Source organism: Mus pahari, chromosome 8 (genome assembly GCF_900095145.1).
Source record: "Mus pahari chromosome 8, PAHARI_EIJ_v1.1, whole genome shotgun sequence".
NCBI classification, from domain to species: domain Eukaryota; kingdom Metazoa; phylum Chordata; class Mammalia; order Rodentia; family Muridae; genus Mus; species Mus pahari.
The window spans coordinates 75,951,983-75,957,973 of record NC_034597.1 but is presented as its reverse complement, the minus strand read 5'-3'; the positions used below and the strand labels follow the sequence as shown (position 1 = coordinate 75,957,973).

At 38.3% G+C, this 5,991-nt stretch overlaps 1 long non-coding RNA gene across 1 annotated transcript in view; it reads right to left on the bottom strand.

Annotated features, from left to right (window-relative positions):
* Positions 1 to 305: 305 nt before the first annotated feature.
* LOC110325059 overlaps positions 306 to 5,991 on the bottom strand; it is a 16,001-nt gene continuing 10,315 nt past the window's right edge. The window contains exons 2-4 of the long non-coding RNA XR_002380719.1: positions 3,103 to 3,355; positions 850 to 1,021; positions 306 to 388 (exon numbers count right to left, since the gene is read on the bottom strand). This is a non-coding gene — a long non-coding RNA (uncharacterized LOC110325059). The remainder of the gene's footprint in view (positions 389 to 849; positions 1,022 to 3,102; positions 3,356 to 5,991) is intronic.

Below are 5,991 nucleotides of genomic sequence, written 5' to 3'. Positions count from 1 at the left end.
AGACTCTATTGCTTTTTAAAATTTGCAAACATTTTGTTTCATTGTAGCATGTACCCAGCTTCTATCTTTTAATGTTCTTTCTCTTTTTACATCCCCCTCTGGGTTTCAGTCCAGTAAATTCAAAAATCATTGCCTTTCGAGAATTTATTGGTATTTAAAAGCAGATCCCAACATCTTACAAATTGTAGTTGTAGTGCATGTAAGGTAATGGTCAATAAATAAGAGAGAAAGACAAACAGGAAAGCTAGATGGTAAGAGAAGGAGGAGGACGTGCAGTACACTCTTTCTAAACAAACAAAGGGCATAATTGGAAAAATTCATTTTTATGTTTCCTTACATTAGATGAGACCGCCGAGTGAAACATTCGCTGATGAATTACTCCTGTAATCTGTGCAGGAAAAACAGCTACTGGCAAATTAAAGAGTCCTGGAACAGAGCCATGAGAACTAAATGGCTAAAAATGAAAACAGGCAAACATTTGAGAGTATTCTACAGAATACAGATCTCTCAACACCTCCCCCCATTCACTCGCTAATTCATCGTCATGGAAACAGAATTTATCAAAATGTTCCTGCTTAGTCCCGGTGACCCAGTGAGGAGACTTAGAGAGCAGGGGAAGGTAACTCGGGCTGAAGCAATTTTAACAAATGATGCACAGCAGTTCAGAAATTGGTGAGTTTCGAATGGTGACATTGTATCGGTTGAACAGGTTCCTAAGTCCCAAAGGGTTCACTCTTTTTGTTATGTTTTTTTAAGTCTGCCAGGCAGAGAAATCAGAAACCTTTGCTAGTGAGAGATCACGCTTGGCTGACCTCCCTGGCAAGTGGCTGATTTCAGGTTTGAACTCACCTTTTCTATCTCTGGCTTGTTATTTCCCCCCACCTCTTGTCTAAGAGATGTTCAATCCAGAGTTGGGTGGCATTTCTTCAGTCTCATCCATCTGCCTCCGCGCTCTCTTTGCTATTCTGAAGTTGGAAGATGCAAAAATCCTTCACTCTTCATTGCAGCCGAGTTCCCTTACCTGCAACAGAAACAAAGTGCTGGCAGCCCAAGCTGGACAGACCTGGACAGCATCGAGCTAATACCTGTGTCAAACAAGAATTAACCCTTCAAGTCCTTGGCTTTTTTTCCTACCAGGAAAGTGACTTGAATTACCTAAGAAAAAGTGCTATTTTACTATTTTAAAAAATATTAGATATTATCTTTGTGGCTGCAGAAACAGTTGATTATTTATTTATTTATTTACTTCATCAGCAATTAGTGATGCTGCCATGGAAACCACAAATTACTCTTCAGTTGATTCTTGAACTTAAATGCCTAAATGTGAGCAGGCAGAAGCCCTTTCCACATTTTAGGTCTAGTCAGTAGTTGATGTCTCTCTTCTTTGGTGATTCTGATAACAGAATTACAGAAAACATGCAAAATAATAGCATGGGGCAGCATCAATTAAAACTGAATATTTAATCATTCATTCTTTAATTAAGGCACTTCCCTCTTTTCCCGAAGCTGGAACCTTTCAAGTGTTAAAGCAGACATAAGAACTAAATCATTTAGGAAAAGAAATCCTCTCTAATTAGCAGTTAGCAATATACTAGTGGAGAAGAAACATGATTTGGAATTCCTTTTTTTTTTTTTTTTTTTTTATATACAGGAAAGAAAAATAAAAGGTCTTCCTTGGAAAAGTATATTCAAAGTAAAATAACTGGTTGGAGGTTGGGGACTTTGTGTGTCTATTTGTTGTGATTCTGATTGAGGGAGAGTTGAGATTTATACTGGAAACAACAGGACCCATTTGTGGTTCCTGGCAGCCAGAAATAACTAATGTGTATGGAGACTGCAGTCAAAATGTCCACGTTTGCATCCGTGGCTCTGCTGTGCTAAGCTGGGAAATGAGAAACTCCAGCCATCAGAGGAGCTCATTGTTAGAAAAAATTCAGACACTCAGAAGCTATGGGTTTGTTTGTTGATCTCTGTTTGAGTACAGAATATACCTCTCTTCAGAGATTCCATCATGGGTATACAATTAAATTTCCCTAAGTAGGGTCTTATTTTACTCTTCAGGCATTGCAAGCTCACTCAACTCACTGCCTTCATTATTCAAATCTTTGCATTAGAGAGTCTTAGAAGGGAGAACTAACGGAGCCTAGCCAATTCCTTCCTTCCTTCCTTCCTTCCTTCCTTCCTTCCTTCCTTCCTTCCTTCCTTCCTTTCCTCTTTTTCTCCCTTTCTCCCTCCTTTCTTTCTTCCTTCCCTTCCTTCCTTTCTTTCTTTTGCTTTTTTAGGGGCCATGTTGTTCTTTCTAGTGAAGTATAAAGAGATAACAGAACATTTGATGAATTTTATACTACATGATATCTATTTTTCATCTAACACCTATTTACTTACTGTATAACTGTCTTTATCTCTATCTACCTTATATCTGTTATCTATCTGCCAATCAATCAATCTATCTATCTATCCATTATCTATCATTATCTGATATCTCTCTCTCTGCTGATCTTTCTATACCTATAATCTATCTATGTTCTATTATTTCATCTATTCATCCCTGTATCCCATGTGCTGTAAGGAAGACAACATTTTACCGTGTTTTTGAAATGTAAGTGACCTGATTTGGATGATTGTCATTGAACCCCCTTTTAAAGATCATGATTTAAGTTTTGCAATGATGCCTTTTTTTTTAAAGTTTAGATAAGGCATCGAAGGTCTGTATGATTCTTGTCTCTTCATCTTTAAAATGAGAAAAGCATCTGACCATTTTAAGTTCTCAGGGACACCTTTAAATGTCATTTGAGTCTTGAGGCACTCAGAATTCATTTTAGTGAATGAATAAATAATCTTGATATTTTCTTTTGCAAATTGAACAGTGACAACACTGTTGGATTCCTTTTTAAGACAGAGGTGCTGTGGAGGACAATGTTTATTTCACGCCTGATAAAAATTCATACCAAGAAAGAGATAAAAAGTAAAAGGCATAAGGTGTGTGAGACCACAGGAGACTGGCAAAGTGGGACATCAGCACCACTACCACCACTGCTACATAGTGTGTGTGTCTTTCTGAAATAGAAACGTTTAGTAGGAAGAGAGAGCATCACGGTTTACCTTGCCAAGATGCAGTATGCAGTTGGAGAGAGATACGATTCACGAGGGCAGCTGATTTGATTCTGAGGTCAGAATTAGTAAAAGAACAAAGTTCTTGTCGCATTCTCCTTAGGCCTCACTGACACGTGCATGGCCCTCTCGACAGAGCTGGAGCAAAACAATTTATTCCTCCGTAAGAAAGGTCCCCAGAAAAGTCAAACACAACTGTGAACTGTAAGCAATGATGCTTGTACCCTGGGATTTTCCTTCATTGCTGTGTGAAAACCCACAGAAAAGAGACATTAGCTTCCCATGACCCTCAGCAAACTAGTGAAGTCGTATGTAAAATGGACTCCTGGAGTAAGAACTGATAGAATGCTGTGTTTTCTTTCAACATCGATTTTTATTTTATTTAGAAAATTACCATCCTAAATTGAAATGAAACTGATGAAAGACACATTTCTTAAAATAAACTATGCTCTCCAGAGGAAAATCACACACACACACACACACACACACACACACACACACACACACACACACATACTGGCTTCCAATATATATTTACCTTTCTGCTTCATCAAGTCATATTTTATTAGAGACACAATTAAAGATATTCTGAGACAGGATACACTTTGAAATAACTCAAGGAAGGGGCTGCAAGCTCTTCGGAGGGATGGTTCATATCTTCATGTGACTTTTGGTCACCAAGGTACTCTGAGTAGTCCGAGGATTCTGGCCTTGGTCCTGCTCAGAGTTTATCTTGGGACTGGTATTTGCAGTATTACTCTTGACTCCTTTCCCATATCCTATTACACATAGGCAATACTGTTCTCCAGGGAGGTTTCCCCCTCCCTTTGTAGGTATCATTAGTAAGAGATATGTAACCTACTTTCAGATAGATTACCTATTAACTAGAAATTAGGCTCAAGTAAAAAGTGACATATTAAATTAAAATCACTTTCTTAGGAAGATTGCTTTTATGTCACATTCTGATAAAAACATGGATATTTAGATAAATTCGTGACACATGAACAGATCACCTTATAACTAGTCTCTCCAAATGTGAACTAGTGAGCAACTTTCTGTCTAGTTTTATTTTACTGTATAGCTTGTCCCCTTAGGTCAGAGATAACTGGATCAAGAATTGGCATTGACACCTTCATCTAATACAGTCATCCTGTAAATAGCCCATTGGTAATCAAGCATTGTGATGAATGATATCTGTTGAGTAGTAATTGAATATATGGGTTATGATTAACCTCATTGAATTATTTTTAACTCCGTTGTAGTGTGTGTGTGTGTGTGTGTGTGTGTGTGTGTGTGTGTGTGTGTATTTGTTGTGTCAGATAGTAGCATAGAGAGGGGAATACCAAATTGCCCAAAAGGTCAAAAGTTACACTTGGTAATAGAAGCCATGTAAGCAAAGAGCAAGGAAACAGAAAAAAAAATGAAGAAAGCAATCTGAAGATGCACTGTCTATAGGATGATGAATGACTGTGAGATTATGTTGGCTGGACAATTACAGACTAATTATTCATGAAACTGGTCCACTGAGAGCTAAAATGCTTGTCGATGCTCTCTAGTTTCCCCATCTTCCTACTGAAAGTCCTACCGTGAAAGAATCTCAGGAGTAGCTCTGCAGTTTCTTCTGTTTAATTTCTACTTTCTTTGTTTTTGTGGAATTTTTATTACTTATAGGAAGTTCTTTGATGCTCTTTACCTGTCCTTCACTGATTTTCACCCCCCTGGCTGTGTCCCAAATTTACAAATTAAGGTAGCAAAGTCATTTTGCACTTTTATCACACTGATTTTTACTTGTAGCTCTTCTTTCCTCTGTCTTAGAGTCCCCATCTCTCTCCTCCATGAGTCATCTGTTCTTTCATATTTTTCTCCTTTCCCATTAGCTTCCTCAGCAGGTTAGACGGAACTGGTTTTCAGGTTTGCTATTTCCCAAGTCTAGTGGATAGTGCCCTGATTCTTCAGAACTTTATTTTTGCCACCAAGGATGTTTTAGAATGTATCTTCTCATTGAAACTTGGGCATCTATCTGGTAAGAAGAATTAATGTCATTAGAGTGTTTGCGTGAAGTTTTCTATTTGTTTGGTTAACAGGTGGTATTTATAGTTAAAATTTTATTTGGCATACTATTTTTTAATCTTTAGTTTCTTAGAAGTCTCCCACATGAGCACTATCTGAAGGCTGCAGTTCTATCTCGCTGCAATCTTATTGTTATGTAGGATCCCTATTGATGTGTACTCAGGGTGTGGGAGTCACAACATAGTGTGTGATTATCTCTACCTCTCCATGTTCCTCTTTCCTTTGCACTAACATTTGTCAACATTTTCATTCTTTATTTTTGTTTTGATTTGTATTTTCTTCTTGTAACGAATAGGAATGCTACAGGGTTCCAGAACTGGTTAGTTTCCTTTCTCCAGGTTTGTGAGAATCCAGCTGGTGCCAAGGGAGTTAGGCTTTTGTTGAATATTTCCCTTTATGGAAGCCTTAGAGAAGGAGAGCAGAAAACCCTGTGCATTGCTCCAAATGACTACACCACCACCACCACCACCACCACCACCACCACCACCACCACCACCACCACCGATGACATGTACTGAAGTAAGGGGAGATCTTTCTCTCATTACTCTGAAGGGAACAAAGGTATGGTAGCTACACAGGCAAAGCTCACAAAACTGTAGAGGTTCACTCAAGGCTCAGCCTCCCAGGGGCTTTCAGCAAGCCCCTTCCTCAGCAATTGGTCCACTTCCAGTTCTTGATGCTATCAAGCTCTCTGGTCCAAAACCTAAAACCAGTCTGTCTTTTAAGTGCGGGGGTGTCAGTTTTCCCTGTAACCTCAATCTGATGCATATATATATATATATATATATATATATATATATATATATATAT